The sequence below is a fragment of the Poecile atricapillus genome, chromosome 2, assembly GCF_030490865.1.
Source record: "Poecile atricapillus isolate bPoeAtr1 chromosome 2, bPoeAtr1.hap1, whole genome shotgun sequence".
Lineage (NCBI taxonomy): Eukaryota > Metazoa > Chordata > Aves > Passeriformes > Paridae > Poecile > Poecile atricapillus.
Genome location: NC_081250.1, coordinates 123,309,671 through 123,330,140, shown reverse-complemented (window position 1 = coordinate 123,330,140; position 20,470 = coordinate 123,309,671).

Below are 20,470 nucleotides of genomic sequence, written 5' to 3'. Positions count from 1 at the left end.
AGTTATTAACTGAAACAATCAACTGAATGAAATTATAAGGGTAGTTTTCCCAAAAATTTGAAATTCATTAAAATATTATAAGAGAAATTAAATCAAACCCTGATTACTAGGGAGTAGAGTTAGAAGAGAAAAAGTATTATGTTAACTAAAAGCCATTAAAAATGTTCTGAACTCAAATTGTTTACCTGTAACTGAAGACCATGTCCCTCATCTTTATTGTGAGACTTGAGGCATATAGACACCATACGCTCCAACACAATGTAGGCAAGACAAAGCTAACCTGGGGTCCAAGCACAGTTTTTCCCTATTAGGGAAACAGATCATAGAATCACCAAGGCTGGAAAAGACCTTTAAGGTAATGGGGTCCAACCACTGGCATAACGCCACAACACATGTCCCTAAGTGCCACATCTATATGTCTTGTAAACATTTGTTTGGGTGGTGACTCAACCACTTTCTCTGGTTCCTGTTCCAATGCTTGACAACCTTGCTTTGTGAAGAACTTTTTTCCTAATATCCCATTTAAACCTCCACTGGCACAACTTGAGGCTAATTCTTCTCCTATTTTTTGTCACTTAGGAGAAGAGATTGATGCCCACATTCCTATTCTCTCCTTTCAGGCAGCTTAGAGAGTGAGAAGATCCCTTTGAGTCTCCTCCAGGCAAAACACCCCTAAGCTGCCTCAGCTGCTCTTCATGAGACTTGTGCTCCAGATCCTTCACCATCTCCATTGCCCTCCTCTGGACACGCTCCAGCATCTCAATGTCTTGTTGTCAGGGGCCCAAAACTGGATAGAGGATTTGAGGTGAGGCCAAATCACCAGCATTGAGTATAGAGGAAGGATCACTTCCCTAGTCCTACTGGCCACACTATTTCTGACACAGTATAATATAGTTCCCACTAATTAACATCCCAGGATAAGATGGGACAAACACTTAAAAACCTCAGAGTTTGATTTTTGACTCAATAATTTAACCTGTAATTTTCCATGAAAATTGCCAAATATAAAGTTACAATAGCATATTATTATTACATGTGAACAGATACATTCTTCTGTATCTGTTTGAGTGGGCTAGGTCTAAAAGAATATTTTGTCTTAAATTACATTGTTTATACTGTAACCAGAGCATAGTACACACAATGCTAATAATAATAGTACACATAATGCTAATCACTGCTTAATCAATGTCTAATATCCATTGTGCCATATACTGTGGTATCTGAAAGTTATTTTATTACCAGGAACTAGGCACAAAGTAACATTACTACTGTGAGGTGAGAAAACATTTCCTATTATACCACTGGAAATGCTAGAATAACTAAGCAACACATTTTTCAAAGTGACTCTTGGATTAATGTTTATGGTTTTCACATGCCTGACTCTAAAATATGCCTGGAAAAATATCAGAAAAATAGCAAATTCTAATAGGAGAGAAGCTTCAGGTTCTGAAAAACTTGTGGAGGAAGTTGTCATGATTTCTACTGGTCTGATCTGGTTTTCTGCATCAAAACTATAAGTCTGTGTTCTGATTCTCTGTTGACTTCAGTATATACAAACAAGTGGGTTTTTTATGGTTATATTTATCCATTTAAATATTACATGCTTCTAGTTGATTCTTTCTTACATATTTAATTTATTGCCATGTTTATTTGGCCTTACTAATTCCTACGTAAGCCAGATGAAACTGGACCTTCAGTGTGCTATATACTATTTAAATTTATACTAGAAACAACCCAACTCATTGATAGCCTGAATACACCCAAGAAATATGAGGTGAGAAGGAAACACAGGGGCACAAAGAAAAAGCAAGACATTACCAAGACCTTTAAAAAGATATCTGCAAAGAATATTTGCTTTAAATGTCCCCAATACAGAGATCTGATCACTTAACTATTTGGCTTTTCATTTCACAGAATCATAAAATCATTAAGGTTGGAAAAAACCGTAAAGATCATCAAATCTACCTAGCACAACCACCGGTTCACCATTAAGCCATGACCTCAAGTACCACATCCACACTATTTTTTTTTAGCACTTTCAGTGTTCATTTCTTTTTCTAGACAGCTTATTTAAGGAAAGGTTATTGAAAAGAGACTGTTTTGCCTTCCAATACATTAAGAGATGGATGAATCAAAGTATGGAAAGACACATTAGAATATAAGAGGTCTGCAAGCAAAACACTAAAAAGTCATGATATGAAACAGAGTAATTTGTGTGATAATTGTATTTCATTCTTATGTAAACACATACTAGTTTTGCCTTCACTGTTAAAAAAAGGAGTATTCAACACTACTTTTTATGTCGATTGTGACTTCTGTACTTCATGCTGGCCAAGCCCTGCAATGAAAAAAAGAGTTAGTATATTTCTTAGATTATCATTTGATGATTTGTTAGATTTTAGCTTGTTTCATAAAGCTTTATATGCTACCTATTAAGAAAACCTGCTTAACCAAGGAGGATTATGATCCCCCACTTTGCTAATGAGTAACTGTAATGGAGAAATCCTTCAGTCTTCCAGTAAGTCATTCATGAAGTCACTGGCAAAGAAAGGGATAAAAACCACATGTCTATGAAAGTCATCTTTACCTTGCAGCTGATCCTACATCCATTCACTCCATACTATATACCTATTTCAGTACAAGAAGCAGCAGACGTCATTCTGTTTCACAAGACATCATTCAGACATTACAAAGTGTAATACACAACACTTTATATCATGGCAATTCACTGTGCAGCTTAGACATAGACATCAAGTGTGTTCAGTGAATGAGGCAGTGATCCCACAAAAATAATACACAGTTGCTGCACAATTAAGAATGTTACTGCAATGCATATACCACAGGTGACTGTATAAAATAACTGAAAGAACTTTAGCTTTGATATTTTCTGGCTTTTTGATGATTCATTTGAGTTATGTCTAAATATTACAATGAAGCAATATGTTAGACATCCCTGAGCAGGTAAGTTTACAATTACTTGGAGCAGTGTAACCTCTGAAGCATAGCCCTGCACCTGGGCAATTAGCTCAGGCGTAACTTCAGTCTGAAGCAGCTTTATTGCTTCCAGTTCCAGAGTTAGCTCATTTAGTGCCTGTTTAGGAATTGCTCTGACAGGTACATGCTTACATTTTGTTTTCCGTGGAAGGGAGGAAAGAAGAAAGTACTCCTTTGTGCCAAGCCTGATGTAGGTAGCCAGGTACTCTCACCTCCTTCTACAGACTTTGTAGGGAATCAGAACATCCTCAAAGCCCTCTCTCCTCAGAACTTCATATTCCACCATTTCCTGTTAAAGCTAAAATTCCACTGAACCTTCCTGTATGTGCATATGCACATCTAGCAGAATCCTGAAACACCATGGATTCAATGGAAATTTCCCGTCAGTTTATACATGCTGTCAGAGCCAGCTATAATAAAGAAACCACAAGTTACTTGCTTTAATCTTCAACAGAACACCAGGGTTTTGGCAGGAGACACTTTCATCAGAAAGTTTATAACTAACAGTTGGGGATGTTTTCCACTAACAGGCATATGTCAAAGGTAAATACAGTTTAATTATAGCTTGTGTGTTTATTCTGTGATAATGAATTTGATTTTCACTAAACATATTTAGTAATCAGGGAAAAAATATATTCCTCCAATTTTCATCATCAACTTACAATTAATTCAGTTAGCTCTCAACCTTCTTCCCTGGAAAATATTTTCCCAAGCTACTCACATCCATAACTTACTTTTTTGGAATAAAACACTGGAGTAAGCAGCTGACACAGAACATACTTATTAAGTAATATACCTTAAAAATATTTTGCAAGGATAGGTTGTCTTTTCAAATACCAGATCTCTAACTTCCTCAGCAGTTTTGGTGTTACTTCTCCATCCTTGGTTTCTACAGCTACAAAATGTTTCTAGCTTCACAACATTTAATTCTATTAAAAAGAATGTACCCTGAAAGTGAGATGTGCCCTGAAAGTAGGAAATGAAAATTACTTCAAATATTCATATAAAAACCTTGAAGCTCATATTGGAGATTCCTTCCTGACTATTTACTTTCTTCTTTATGTTTCCAAAAGAAATGTATTGCACCAGTGCACTGGTAGAATGACAAAAACAATGCTACATTCTGTGCCTTCTCAATTATCCTTTTGTCCTTTTATAAAGAGCAAGCCAAAGAAAATTGATCCATACAAAAATAAAGGAAACTTTCAATCAGCAAAATAATTTGCCAAAGACAACAGTGTAGCCAGATCAGTTACAGCTTTTCAGACAACTGAAGATTTCAATAATGTTATTTAAGTTTAAAAATTAATGAAAAAGCTTAATTCAACCTTTTTGTTGGGTTTTGTTGGGCCAAGTGAGCTATTTTAACAGATCTGAGTCATCTGTTTTGTGCCTTGAGCTTGCTGCCTCAATCAAAATGTATATTTTACTAGGCATTTTAAATTATAATAACTTGCATGAGTTTTATACAGAAATGGACAATCTGGTTCATTGAATCAAGTCCCTCTATCACAAACATATTACATGACCTTTTATCCCATTAATCTACTGGTCTTTAGATGATTCAGAATTTGTGAATATTAGAAATCATTTGATTTTTTCTAGACCATTCTTGTTCAGGGCCAGTTAACAATTTTGACACTAGTTATAACAGCTCCTCTGTCAGCCTGGTGTTTTAAACTTCTGATGTTTTTATGTCATGGTGTCCTACAGTCAGCCTTAATTCTTCTAGGCTAAACAATATCCAAGGTCTTTCAGCACCTCCTCTTCTCCTTCCCCTGATCTTCCTAGTGGTCTTCCTCTGTAGCTAATCCACACAGAAATCTTTTCTGGGCAGAAATTGATCCTCAGCATTAGTTTTATAGATCTTTTTATGGTTTAGGTCCTCCCTGTTGTAGTAGATATAACCTTTTTTTTTTTTGGGGGGGGGTGTTGGAGGTTTTTTGTGGGTTTTTGTTGGGTTTTTTGTTTGTTTTTGTTGAGAGTACCTTCTCTGATTTGTTATTAAATCCTTTGATGATACTTGCAGTTCTAGGCGCTAACTTTTCTGCTGACTTCATGGTTCCCCAAATTTACATTGTTTCTTGACAAATACAGTGTAAGACTCACACCTACCTTGGAAGATACTTCTGACCCAGGCAATACGAAGACAGAAGCTGAGGAGAGGAAAATATACTGCAGGGTGATATTTAAGGGAAGTGAAATCTGCAGGATGATCTAGCCATTGAACAATACATACAATTTTTAAAAAACTCTGCAATTGTAAAAGTGCTGTCTGTTAATGTTCTGTTTACAGATTTCTGCAGTCTTTTCTCCAGAGCAGGAGTACAACACCTGCAGGAACAGTAGCAGGTAGTTTCTGGGAGGAGGGCCAGGCACAGAGACTTGGAAACAGGCTGAAAAAAGCCAAGCAGGAGGCAGACACTTCAGTATAGCAGAGATACTCTCTCATGTTTGTTTTTATAGGTTCAGGCATCTAACCTTTTTCAGCTGGATCACAGCTGGCCTCTCTAAAACAACTTTAAATCAATGTATCGGTTAACAGGTTCAATGTCTTAGGGGGCTGGAAGTGCTTGAAGGTTTGGAAGGCAAGATCCACACAGCAATCCCAAAGCAGTGCAATCAAAATTCTTGCAGCACCGTACACTCTCACTGACACACCTTTCCCCCAATAACCTCTGCCTTTAAAACATTTATCCTTACATTTTCAAAGTCCAGCAAAGGATATTAGCCTCTCAACAGACTGCCATTAAAATGTTGCATGCCTCTTTGAAAGCCAAAATGATGTAGTTTTAGTGTCAATAACCAATTTTTATTTCTGTTAAGATGTAATTGCAATAGTCTTTAGAACACAGATGCACTTTTTCCTAATCTTCATTAATTGCTTATTATAAATTCACAATTTATATTGTCACATTGTATGAAATGCAGTCTGTAAAACCCTGCTGCTTTTAAATCCAGCTTGTGTCAATTTGTACTGTCAAATGCTTGAGTCTCAAAATGAATATATGCTTTATTTATAGGAAGAATCAATACTTTTCTAACTTGCAAATGTTGAGAATCACACTTTTTGCACAGTTAGTATTTTGTTTATTTTTATACAGTTATTGGCTTTTGTTTCCTAAAATAGGATCTGCCCAAATCAAGGAAAAAGAAGAAAGAATTCTATTTGTTCCTTTTATTTAATAAAAATTTAAAGCTAAAAGCTGCTTAGCCACAAGGGAAGCAATGCAGCAGCCAGTGATAAAGCCAGTAGTCTCTATTTTTAAAGCTGACTTTTATTTCTGTAATGCTGATGGCCAAACTCAAGCTTTAAGTAACACTTCCCCTTGTGACCAGGCTGCTTTCAACTTTTCCATTTTATTAAAAGAGCTAAATTGAGGGTATTCCATGAGACTAATTTGGAGTTCAGCTGTTGTTTTTGTTTTTAAATAAAAAATGAAAGTCAGAACCGGTCTAGTCATCAGGGAAACATGAAGTTAAGTTGGGAATAACCCATACCATGCTGGGACTATAGAGTGTTTGTATAATGTTTGTGATGTGGGGAGTGTTTGATTACTGAAACCTGTCAGAAAGTGAGAATATGCATGACAGTAAATACTGGCTTTTATCTCTTTGCTTATTTAATTATTATTGCACAACACTTATTTTAAAAAGTCATTAAAACTAGAGTCTTAAAGTGTTGCTGAGATGTGTTTGCTATCATCTGATTTGCCTTCTTCCTCCTCTTTGAAATACTGTAAATTATATTTTCACCCCAGCAATTTGGAACTAGCCATAAAAAATATGTTCTCAAAGCTTCACAGTCACTTAGATAATTCTGTATAAGAAGTATTAGTTTAGGAGATAAAACGAAGTTGTAAGTAACAGTTTTTCATCATCCTATAATTTCAAAATAGCTCCTTAAAACAGCAGACTTTGCAGTGGTTTTAGGCTTCAGCTCACATATTGATTCTGAGCCAGAGAACACAGAAATGGATTTCAGCCTCACCAAGGATGTGTTGGAAGTAACTGTGCAGAGCAGTTCTACATATCCCACTGAAGTTCAGGAAAACACACACTTAAGAAATAAACAATAACTATGATTTCTTTTACTTTCAATCATTTACCTATATTGCCTGCTTACTTTGCTTGAAACATTTGTCATCAAATGTACAGTGAAGCCAGTGAAAATTTTGGTATAAGCAATTGTTCCTAATAGATGCATTTTCCCCATATAACAATTCATTGGTATCTAAAACAGCATACTAAGAAGCTGCAAGCACATTCTGTTAGACACAGGGGTGACACGAGTTAATTTCATTGCTGTCAGGAGATATCTTGATGGGTATATATTGTGCGTTATCATGAGTTACCACAGCTGCAAGGGATTATGTCTTCTACTAATAATGGCATAATAGAATACCATAACTTGTCACAAGATTTCAAGTCAGCTATGAAATTAACCTATTTCATCACTGAAAAAAAAGTATCTACTGATTTCCTTCCCCCCTTTTTTTAATGGGACTTTGGTGCTCTTTTAAATAGGAAAGTTTCAAGGAACTGTGGAATGGCTTCATTTATTGAATAAACCTTGCATGTAGTTTCTGAAATTCACTCATTGTATTCTGTGTACACAGATAATGTGAACCACAGCACAATTTTATAGAAAATGAACAATTAATATCTTAAACCAATGGCAATTAAAGAGGTAAAATCTACTCTCTGGCCTAGGTTACATTCCCCGCATGGCAAAAGATAATGTCAGTGTTTCCTGCATCATCATTTGGAGGCCATCTTCACAACACTGAAGAATTACTTTATTAAGAAGTTCTAAAACAGCATGCCTGACCCTAATTTATAGTTCTTAATTCCCGTTTAGAAAGAAATTTAAGAAGATAAAAATGCATCAACAAAGTAGCTCCTTCTAGGAGTCAAGATGGTTTTCACTCTTAGATGAATTTTGTACTCATTTAGAGAACCTAATCAGCTCAGCAAAAAAAACAGAGGTGTGCTATAGTACACACCAGGGGGGCTCTAGAACGTACCTGAGGGAAGGAAAGAGCACAGCTACTTCCTCCATTGGCAGTAAGCTGTTAGGTTGTGTCATCCCAGCCTGTCTAATCAGTGGCTGTTTAAAACAGAAGTGATTTTTGAAGTTGGATGGGTCCAAATTGCTACAGGCCACCAGGTGAGAAACTGAAAGAGCTCTGTATGTAGCCACAGCTAAAAGGTGCAACACTGAAATTCCAGTATTGAAGAGGCACACCAGGTATTACCACAGTGAAGTCCCCCCCTCAAAACAATATTTAAAAACCACTTAAGAAAAGAATAACTGCTTCTGGCCATTTAAAAGTACCCAGACATTTAAACAGTGGGTCTTACTGTGAAAAGCAAGTTAAAAATTTTGACATCCACAGAGAAATAGCTTATTCATCTCCTCCTAAGGTTTTTCAAGTAACCTGGCAGCAACAGCTCTGTTTTATCTGATTTGAACTATAGTTCCACTTTCACCATGGCCATGACTGTACAGTTCAGATCAGATCCAAAAGCAGTGTTTACAACATATTGCTGAATCGCTCTAACAATGCAGCATGTATATCAAATAGAAGGAACAGAGTATCTTGCATAAGACCACATTGAGGCAAAAGAGCAATCAGCAGCTACTACCCTCTGGTTGTTTCCTGGGGGAAAAGAATAGCTCGCTCAAGTACCTCTCAATAATTCTTGCCAGGGTTTCCAGCAAGGTCAACAAAGCTTCATGGTCAATGGCTACTGAGAGTGAAAGGATTAGCAAAAGCATTTAATTTTTTTCCATTGATGACAGCAGATCACTGAGCAATAAGATTTCCTTTCTTACTCTCAGGGTCACAAAGATGAGCTGTTCCTGCTGAAGCTGCAGGAATTAAACTTACAAAATATGCTTTGCAAAATTTAGGGAAGAATTTAGATTTGATTTTAATTGTTTAGCAAACCCCAAGAGCTATAGTTCATAAATTAAAAGGTTTTGTGAGCACAAACATTAATTGAGTTATATGTGCTTTCTGAAATATACTGTCAGTTGGTTCTTGTAAAGATTAATGTTCTTGTGATTTCTTTGTATGCATGTCTGAATTCTCTGCTTGTCCCTGTGGGATCTGTTTAGTGGCATTTAGGTCCTCTGATGGAGCAGATGACTTTTTGCAGCTGACAGTGTTGTAACAGGGATCAGAAAAAAGCTTATTGCTCTGACCCCCCAGTCTGAAAGAGGAACTAAAAATGCAGATATTGGTAGAAACTGCTATTTAGTGTTTTCATTCTGTTGATAAAAGCAAGTTTATTTTCTTTGACAAGAGAGGTCTGAGCCTTGCCAGAATCTTCCTTACGCCTGTTGAAGGCACAGATTTCCCCAATGGGTTTTGTTTTCTTTCTTTATTTAGCAGACAGACTAGTATTTCTGGGGAGGGAGACAGGCAGAGGTAGGGAAATGTAGCTTATGGTGGAATTGGTGGTGAACACACGTGATTTTTGTTTTCCCATCTTCCCATTTATAACGCAGGGCTTGCTCCAAAGTCATCACAGGAAGTCTCACCCACCCCTTTCCTTTGGTAGTGAAAGGAATCTCTACCTTAGTAACACTCTTCCTTCCTCTGCCTCTTCACAGGCAGTCACAAACACAGTTTTTCATATTTTCATGATGTTTCTATATTAATAATCTGGGAATTAGAAACGCTTTATAGGTGGAGGGAGCATCAACAGTAACTTTTTTTTATCTGTGGAGGGAGCATCAACAGTAACTTTGTTTAGAAAACTCTCAGGAGACAGGCGGAACACTGCTCGTTTTAAGACTTGAGGGAAGTCTGAGCTATCACAAAAACTTTCTTGTTTTATTTTTTTTGGAAAATAAATAGTGTCTAATAGTATCTTTTCACTTAAACGTCCTCTATGCCCCTTATTCTTCCTATTCAAAAGCTTCCCACAGAGAATTAGTTTAAAAAAAAACCAGTTAAAATTTATGGTTTAAATTTTGAATATGTATTGATTGCTTAAAGGCTGCAAGTTACTACCATTAGATGCAAGTTACAAGGTACTATCATATCTATTGTTTAGTCATTTGATTTCTTTTTTTTTAAATGAGAATCTTGCAATAAATATTTTGTCACCATTGTGTCAGTGGAGGGTATAATTAAGAACATTGTAAGGCCTTCTCCTGAGTACCTTAATTGAACTGAACACCTTCAGCTGGGTTCCCAAAAGAGGACTTCAGCTAGGTCAGTACAGGAATTTGGATGGAGAATTGTGGTTGGCAGGGCCTTCAAGTGCTCAGTGGGACTGTGTTGGAAGCAGAAATTCCCTGGGCTTGCCTTCTGTAGTCAAACTGCAAGATAACCTTCTTCCCTAAATACATAAATTACAAGAGGGAGTGAGATCAACCTCAGATAATCCAAGGAGAAGAGAAGAAATAGGCCCTCCTGTGAGAAGCAAGAAGACTAATTGTGCAGTATATAAGCTAAAAGCTGCCTAATAGCAAAATTTAATAGAAAAAGTAGAAAGGCCTCTTTTACCCATCAATATGTGTTTAATCATAAAACAAAATATACAGGCAAGTTAGCTGCCAGTACAAAGCATTATCTAGAAATATAGGTCATGTGTATCCACGTTCCTACTCAATGATCTTACACCATGTACAGAAGGCCCTTAGATTCATGCTGCTTGCCAAGTCTTTGAGCAGCTTACTTTCTGCTGAAACCAATCAATTTTATGAAAGCAAAATGCAAGTCATCCCAACTGACAAAAGGCCTAATGGCAGAGCATTGCCTTTTTCACTGGTAATAACAATATTCCCCAAATATTAGAGTTAAATTGGAATACACACATATCCAAATATGTAATTTCTCAGAGTTTAAGATGGTTAATACCTACGGTTAAGTACTTAGGTCCCAGTCAGTAACTGAGACCACACCTCTGAACAGCGTTTTAAAAGGCAGATTTTAATTATTAATGCAGGATAAGTATAATGTATTGTTACCACTGGCACTCTTAGAAGCCATTTCATTAAATTTCAGGTATCAACAACAAAATGAGTAACAACAACCTAATTAAATATAGTACAACACAAGCTCTCTGTGGGTCTAAGTCTTGTATGGCACAAAACGCTGAACAGAGAAGGCAAAGGAGTCCCTGAACCCAATCATAAGATTGTAAGGACCTGTCAACTCAGAACCATCAAGAAACTAAATATTGTTTTCTAAAATGGATTGAGCAAGCCATATAATAATTTTCTTTCTCCCCTAAGGTTTAATGTACTTTAATTGATATAATTTTGCTTATGAATGTCCAAAGAGGACTTGAATATACTTGCACAATTTTATTTAAAATATATATTTCATTGAATTCAGATAGAATGATCTGAATATCCCTCTTTCTCCCCATAAGAAGCTTTAAATAAACAATGTCTTGAAACTAATTGTATTTTGAGAAGGATAGGAAACAGCTTCCTGCAGCTCCTTTCCTCTTCTTTTATCTGGTGCTGATGGGCTATTTGAGTACTTCCTTCCCTTTCCCAGACCAGGACTATTGCAGAGGGGTGTCTCTTGACACCCTGAGCTTTGCTCAAGCACAAGCAGAATCACCTGATTTCTCCTGGTGTCAGATGAAGCCCATTGGAGCAGCCTTTTTTTTTTTTTTATTCCCTGTTGTGCTGTACCTGAAATATTGCAAAATTCTTAAGAGATGAGCTAAAGTTTGTGCCTGTTCTTTTGTTTGAATTACTTCACTCCTTCCCAAGATTCAGCTGGTGCTGGTCATAAGAATGTACCCTTTCCCCTCATGCATTTATGAAACAAAACACAAAACAAAACAATAGCATTATCTAGATCACTATGCATGTATTTCACATATTTCATGTTCATTTCAGTCAAAGTGCCTGAAAAAACAAAATAAAAGAGCAATCTGCTTTCACATGCAGAAGTAATAGTGATATTGTAAGATGACAGAGGAGGGATTTTTTGTATACCATGTGAAAAGGGACAGAACTTGCAAGTAAAAAACCAAAAACCTGATAATTTTCAGGTTTTACTCAGATGCTATAATGTGATTGGCATTCAAAGCAATGCATTCTCATTGATCCTCTGCCTGGTGAAGAAAGGCAAGTGTACACATTTCTGGTCAGACAGCTTTGTAGATTTGTAGATTAAGCTCCCTTTATTATTTATTTATTTATTTATTTATTTATTTATTTATTTATTTCTTTTACTTCCAGGAGTTTATTTTTTTTCCAGCAGCATGCTCTTCTGAGAAACCCTGATTCTAGATCAGGCTGAATGCATTTACAGTGAAAGCTGTGTGAGAATTCTCCCTGGGCTTCTGGGAATGCCAGATTGATTTGTGTTACTAGTGTTTAGTAGAGCAGTAGGTTACTACAAAAAGTGATTTTGAGATACGATCTCCAGTCGAAATCCATAGCTGTAGGGAGTGATACTTTGAACTAGATATTTTTCCTGTATTTTGGGACGCTTGGAATGCCATCAATAGTCAAAAAAGCAGAGTCTTAAAGAAATTCTAAGATGTTTACATCTTTAGGTAGATGTGGAAACTCAATGCAGGCAAGATATTAAATTAAATGTTAGAGCATTTTAATTTTTTTAGATATTATTTACTGAAACCTGGGGTAAGAGAATGCAGTGAACTGAAAATACCAAGCAAGGGACAAAAATCCATTTGACAAATCAGGTCACTAAGGAACTCTCTGAGGCTTTAGATGTTGAAAAGACTTAATTTTTTAAGACAAGCTTTTTTTCCATCATGCTGCAACATAACCTTTTCTTTCTTTCTCCTCTGTCCCACTCAAGCTGCTATACTTTAGGATCAGTTCACTCTGTTGAAAACCCATTGTAAAAATGTCAGGGTTCATATAGCTCATTGCTATAGATGACCTTGTAGTACTCTTTGCTCTTACATCACTTCTTTTAATTTCACCTTCCATTAATCATCCCTATTTCTCTCTAGTTACAATGCATCTATTATACTGTTGTTGGATTTTTTTTTTTCTTTCCTCTGGAGCTTCCTGGTCTGCTGTTTTACTTGGGCTTTCTAATATTTTCCTTTATTTTTTCCTTTTTCTGTTCTTATATAATTTATTTTTTTTATCTAAGACACAATTACGTTTTCTTGTAGAAAATACCCGTAACATTGTCTTATAGACAATGCCTGATTAAAATTTGTGCCAAACTTATTTATGTTCAATCTACAACACAGAGTAGTTGTCAGCAATGTTATTGCTATATGAATTGTACTTCATCCTGATTTACTTATTTTCATGTGGATTCCCCAATGTGAAGCAGAATCCGTTGTTGTTATCACCACACTTCCCACTCAGCCTTCTATTTGTAAGCCATTTTTATTTTCCCCATCCTATTACATGTACATTCTCAAAGTCAATTTGTATTCTTGAAGAAACTCTTTTGGACCTTTCTTTTCTAGTTAACCTAAAACACCCTTCCAAATCATATTCTTTTAAACATCTTTCTTCTTTTTGTTATTTTTTCACTGACATAAGTTTTTACTAGGTATTTAAAAATTTATATCTACAATTTTGTTACACTTTAAAGCTGTATTTTTTCTTTCTCCAATTCTAAGTATTCCTTATATCTTTAAATGCCATAGTCTGACATTTTCCTTGCCTTTTTAGTACTTATTGTATCTCTGCTTTTAGCTAAACACAGTTTAATTTTTGCTTATAACTCTCTGGTAAAAGTTCACTGTGCTTGTTCTCAAAATCTGAAATAAAATTATATATTTTTATTAATTTCCTAAGTATATAATTAATATTTCTTCTGCATTATTAAATTGAATTCACAGAAATCTACCAGTGGACAAATACCAGTCAAAAATCAAAGGAAGGAGTAAAATGTATGAGATTATACATTTCTTTCTAAATTGTTGCAATTCAGAAACTATCTTATCTGATTAACATCCTACTTTTAGAAAAGATATTAATCAACTCCAAATTTACCTTAATATTAGGGCACAAAATCAGAAGAAACTGTAAGTGCAATTGGCAATATGTGCTGCCATTCCATTGTATAATAATCTTTAATTCAGATGATTTTGGTTTTATACTTATGATTTTCATCCCCCTTGAGCAACTTAGAACTATTTCTCCCTGCTAACCTCCTAAATATCAGTGTAAGATTTTGATCATAGTGACATAAAAATTCAGTGTACTATGTAATTTATTTTCCAGTCTGAAATGGAGAAAGCCTTTTTAATGTTGATACTCTGACCTATAATCTGTCACCTAGAAAGTACCTTGCAAACATTTTCTCCCTTCACATAGTCAGTCTTTTTAAATCAATTTGATTTTTTTGTTTACTGAATAATAAATGGAACTTTTCTGATTACAGAAAAGATTGCAGCACATATCTAATGTGATGCTTAAGAAAGTGTGTTTTCTTTCCTTCTTGCAACTGTTAATTATCCTTGTCCTATTACAAGGCTAGTTACTCCCTGGTCTGCCTACACAATTCAATTAATATCACCTTATATAAAAACACAAGTGGTTTCACTCTACCTTATGTTTCATGTTTTTCCTTCTTCTTATTCTCCTGCCACATAACAGTCATTATTAATGATCACTTCCCCAGTGCCACATTTCCTGGAGATTTTAAAGTGGTTACTTTCTCAGCACCCTCCCTTAAGAAGCTTTTATGTGGTTCAAATTCCGTTGCTAGCTATCATGCTATGTCTAACCTTCTATTTATTACTAAAGTTCTTGAAATATATTCTGTTTTTAACTTCCCAAACACCTTGTTAATAATCTCGTTGATTGTTTCCAAGTAGGGTAGATTTTCATTTCCAGCATAGAACAAAACTGTTCTATTCCACTTATAAGAGCTGAAGATCTCTTGAAATCTTACCTAGTGATCATAGTTCCTTTCCCTCCTCATTATTTTAGATGACAGTATGGCATTTGGCAATAAGAACTTAATATTTTATTACAGTATTACAGATCATGAGGTATTTCCAATTCTTGACAACTTCATTTTAGTGGTAGCACTTTTTTCCTATAGTTGTTATTTGTCTCTTTTTTTTTTTCTGTTGTCATTTTATTTTATTCACTTTTGTAACATATTTGATCTATTCCCTTTTTAAATTAGTTTATATTTTTTTAATTTAATTTTATTTTTTTCTTCATTTGCAAGTTCTGCAATTACTGGAATGATATTATAATGGTAATAACATCACACTTTGACATTTGAATTTTTAATTGAATTACTGATCAACTCTTAACTGTAGTGTTTTTACCAAGTGCTACTAGAGATGCTAAAGAAGTTCAGCCATTGATCTCAGAACTTAATTTTGTATAAGCTACTTTCATTTTCATACACTTCAGGAACAGCTTGTGTTCCTCAAAGAAAATTCTGCAAATTAACATACTGTACTTGCATGTCAGCTCACTTGCACAGCTAATTAAATATTTCTCATGTGCATTACAGATGATGACTACTTCAGTTTATGTTTCAGAGATGTTTTCCAACATTCTGTGATTTATTTATAGTTATATCTATGGCACTAATCATTGGAGTATTTGAGCACATAGAAATGATTAAAGATACATCAAAATTACTTCTGGAAGGTACCACTTTTCTTTCTCTGCTTTGAAGCTGTTTCTTTACCATAATCTTCTGGAGAATGATTCCTCCTGTGTTCAGCGTCATTACTACATACCTATTGGGGAATGCCAGTTAATATAGATATGCCTTGTAGTGAGTTTGAAAGCCATGTGAAAGAGGCTCCACTTGTTTGGGATCAGCTTTGTAGGAATTTGTTTCTTATTATTGGCCTATTGCTGAGAATGCCCTCCTTTCCATTGTCACAAGATGAAAACCAGGGATCTATCAGCCAAGTATCCCAAATGAGTGTAGCAATCACACTGGGAAATTGTGAAAGACAGTGCTTGAGATGAGTGGGCTTCAGCCTTTCATATGTTTGATGAGGGAAGGGAAGGGGGAGGAAGAAACAGGATGAGGTTTTCAAGATACGCACTTTTAGTATGAAGAACTCTCTAGTTTTCTCTTTATCCTCACTCACAAAGACTTCAGTTACATTTTGAGGCAAAATTATTCTTTATTAATATTTAAAGAATCAAAATTTTGGTCACAGTACTTAGGTAAAAGTATAACCTATTTAAGGAAATTATAGACAATGTTAAAAATTAGCTCCTCAAGTAGGTCTTACGATGATAATTGTCAACTTCTGAGCACATTGTCTTGAGGCAAAACAGAACTAAAATGCAAGTATTTTTCCCCTCTCTGAAAAAGACTACGTAAATGGTAAATTAAAAAAAAATAAATATAAATACTGTAATTATATCTATTTTAAAGTTATCATATTTCCTTTCCCCTTCTGGAAAACCCTACACTAAAATTCTATCTCAATTATGGTCCCTCTGAAGTTTCCATTTCCCAAAAAAGGAAAAGGCAAAAATTTTTGATCAGGAGTTGAATTTTACTTGTATACTGTTTTGCAACTGATTTGCAGAAGAGGGGAAAATACCCCGAACCTGATAAAGTTCAAATTTGGTTTTGTGTAAATTTATTTTGACTTATAAGACTACAGATTTTACACATGGGCTGCAAAAGGGGTGCAGGCGTATCCATTACTTTATTTTAAAGTCTATAGGACCACAAAATCTTTTCAAAATTTTTCAGGATCCTATTTCAGCATGGTAGAGAAGCAGTGACAAGAAAACGAAGTGATAAAGTTAAGCAGATATTGCAGGTAAATTTGCAACTATTTCCTCCGACCATTTTCCCATGCCACAGCTCACTGGACATAGATGCAAGATTCCATTGTTTTAACGATCAGGTAACATGCTAATGTGGCAAGAGATGAGCAGACACTTCCAAGAGGCAATTACTGTTGAGACCTCAAAAACTAAGGTAAATTTCAGTGACAAGATATAGGAATAACATAAACCATCAAAATTCAGAGGACCTCTAGACAAAAGGCAAAATATGAACTCTTGGGAAGTTTATCTTTGAAAAGATAAGCCAAATACAGATTTTATTCAAACATTTAAAATATGGAATCACTTGGAGTGGATTTTTGGATTTTTTCTTTTTTTTTCCCCTCTCTCTAGAAGCTTTAACAACATGAATAAGAAGTTGTTTACACTTCTTATTCACAGCAGCAGAGTATGGAAGAAAGCTGGAATGTACCTGATTACTGTAGAAAATGATTTAAAGCAGTATAATATTTAGCATCTAATAGGAGTTCTATCAGGAGTAGGACCAGTAATAAAGGAGGTCACCTGGAAAGAATCTGGATAAACAAGTTTTAGCAGAGTCTAGTACCTGGAAAAAGTTCTTTCTGGAATCTAATATTTCAGGGGCAAGTGTTAACTTGGACAAGGTAAGCACAATTTAAGGGAAGGAGATGAGAAAACTGGCATGAGGTAGAAAATACAAATGATTACACTCCATCCAGTATTTGGAGGAAAGGCAAGAAGCCAGAGAGTTTTTGTTATACTAAACACACTAGGATACATGTCCACATGGCATGAGGGAGAGTAAAAGTTACAGGAAAAAGAGTGCAAAATAGCTTGTCTAAAAATTTGAGAATTCTGTAAAATATTTGGACTGAGGGCAGGAGGCATTTTTGTTTGCACTAGAATACTGGTGTACTAAGGCTTGGAGGCTTTATGCATTTTTTAAAATAATATAGGAAGTAGAAGAACATATGGTGACTCACTCAGGGTAAATTCAGAAAGAATCAAATCAAACCCAAGGGAGTAAAATTTCTCTTTGAAAAACAGGCATAGATATACACAAACACAGACACACACAGAGCAATGTCAAGAAAAAAGACCTCACTAATATTTTACAATGTTTTTTGGCAGTAAACTGTTTAGGTCTGATACACATATTTTAAAATTTATTGTGGCGTAAGAGTACAAAAAATAGAGATTTCTGCTGAATTGTCACACTGAGAAAGTGCTAGGTACCAAATATTATCTGTGTGAGTACCCTTTGTTAGAAAAATATGAGGCTTTTGTATTGCATTTGCTCTAGCAGATACTACCTGCACTTCGGTATGCTCAATTATCTGGTCTTAACAGCAGCATACTTTATTTTAATATCAACCTTTTACTACACTCAGCAAATATTGTATATTTTGTTTAAATTGACATGTCACATGTTATTATAAAATATGAAAAGGAATGATTGGGTTTTTTAGAGTTAGGCAGAATCATTTTACTGTGGTTTGGCTCAAATGAATAGCATATTTTCTTTTAGACAAGCCTCAAAAAAGCCTATGAGAAAATAGAGCAACCAATAAAACAAACATTAAAACTTGAAATACGAACTAATGATTAATTGTTTACATTTTTATTAAATTACTTACAGATCTGACTGCATCTTAACCTCCTCTTGGACTGGAAAATATAAATAATCTTTTTATGAGATGGTTGATAACTGAGATAATACAGGTATCCATTTTCATGCGTATATACAAATCTCCTTTGCACTCTGTATACCACTTTATGTGTGCTAGCCAAAACTGGTTGTCAAGATTTGTGTTTAAAACAATAACAACCAAAAAAAAAAGTGGCATTCCTTAACGGTCCTCATTGTGTTTTATTATACTATTATCTTAATGCTGAACTCAGGAGTAAATGGGAATCAGTCATCATAATTTCCTCATGAAATGAAGACAGTGAGATAAAAGCTGTAAAATCTACTATATTATTGGGTGTAGTTACTGATTATACCATGGAAAAACAATCAAAATACAGTGTAAAAACAGGCAGAGATTTTAAGACAAGCTTAATGTCCAGTTGTCTGAATGTGGTTCTAAAACTTCATTCCATTATCTTCTTTTGTTCAAACACTGGGAAAATATAGACATCACTTGTGAAAATAGTAGCTGAAGAAATATTACTGAATTATTAATTGATGTGACATTTACTCTAGTCTAATGTCAAGGAAGTTCTTTCTTGGTGACTTGTTTCACAGTGGCAAAGCTGTATATATTTGTTATCACTAGAAGATGATTTGAAATTCTTTTACTTCCAACATTTATGTGCTAGAAAGATTGGTAGTTCACAATATCTTCCTGAAGATGAGACATCCTACATGATCCAGCTACTTCCTCTTCTAGATATTTTAAAAAGCAGAGAGAATAAAAAGTGCTGCAGCAGGAAACAGGCACAAGGACATAATGGTGATTGTTATGGAAAACACAAATCCATGATTTCTATATGAGATAATATTCCCAGAGGACTGGGAAGTAATAAGCAAAAAAATTGGGAAGCCCTAAAAATAAGTGAAAATGTATAATTGTCTTTGAAAAAAAAGGAAAGAGGAGGTAAAGGAAAAGAAAACAATTTTTGAACAAGAAGTTGACAAAGATAGCAAAATAAACCTTTCATGTATGCCTTATTTGCTGTTTTTGTTTGCACACTGTTTCTCCAAATTTTCAGCTATAATTGTTTACTAGTTTTGAGCAGTGGATCAACATGGTTTATATTCTAGTACTCATCCATTCAAATTTCTGTATTCACTAACGTATTAATAGGGTATCCTTCCAGACTGGACTGATCATTCAGATAAAAGTGATATTTTTCTAGAGACAGACATATATTTTCCATTAGTATACATTTAACTTTATTTCTGTAATAAAATTGATCATGTCCTCAAAAACACCCTAGGCTTGTTGAGCTTGTCTCTTACGCACAACTTTAATTCTAATACATCTCCTTTATCCCATAAGAATTTGTTGTTGATAGGGATTTTGTTTGTAAAGAACTTCAGATAAGTGTGTGTTGAAAGATGTTCCCATACAGAGTGTTCTGTTTAGGAAGCATTTTCATTTTAAGGATTATCACACCACTGGGAATTCTGAGCTTTGTACACTTATAATCAAATCAACCCTGCTTCCTCTGAAAGTTTTCATCTCTCAGAAATATCCCTTTTGAGATTCATATTAGTGATTTTATCCACAGAGATTTTTTTACAGTTAAATTAAATCTTCATGAAAGTGTTTTTTCCTCACTGGAGAGAAGAACTTGAAGGAACAGAGGACCTAATGTTCTTATATGTCCATTTCTGCCCATTTGAGTAGAAAGTGCATGAAAACGGTTTGATTTCCCTACGAGCTTTCCATACAAGTGTTGTACTCTGGAAATAGTTAGGAAGCATATTGTCTTATTTTCATTTACTACTTCAAGTCTAGTCTATTTACTGCTACTATTGGCCCAGAATTTCAGCCCAGGTCTCAGTTAGTGAAAGTGTTGCATACAAGAGTACCTTAAGTCACAAGTAGGAGATATTTCCAATTAAAAAACACCACCCAAATCTCGCCCCATCCCTCCCCACGTAAAAATATTTGTAAAAACAGCTATTTCAAATACACATGTGGTTTATGTTATTTTTATGCTATAATATTTTGAAGATAACTGTACCATTAATTCTTGCATGCTACCTGAGAAATAATTTGGGCTGATGGATACCAA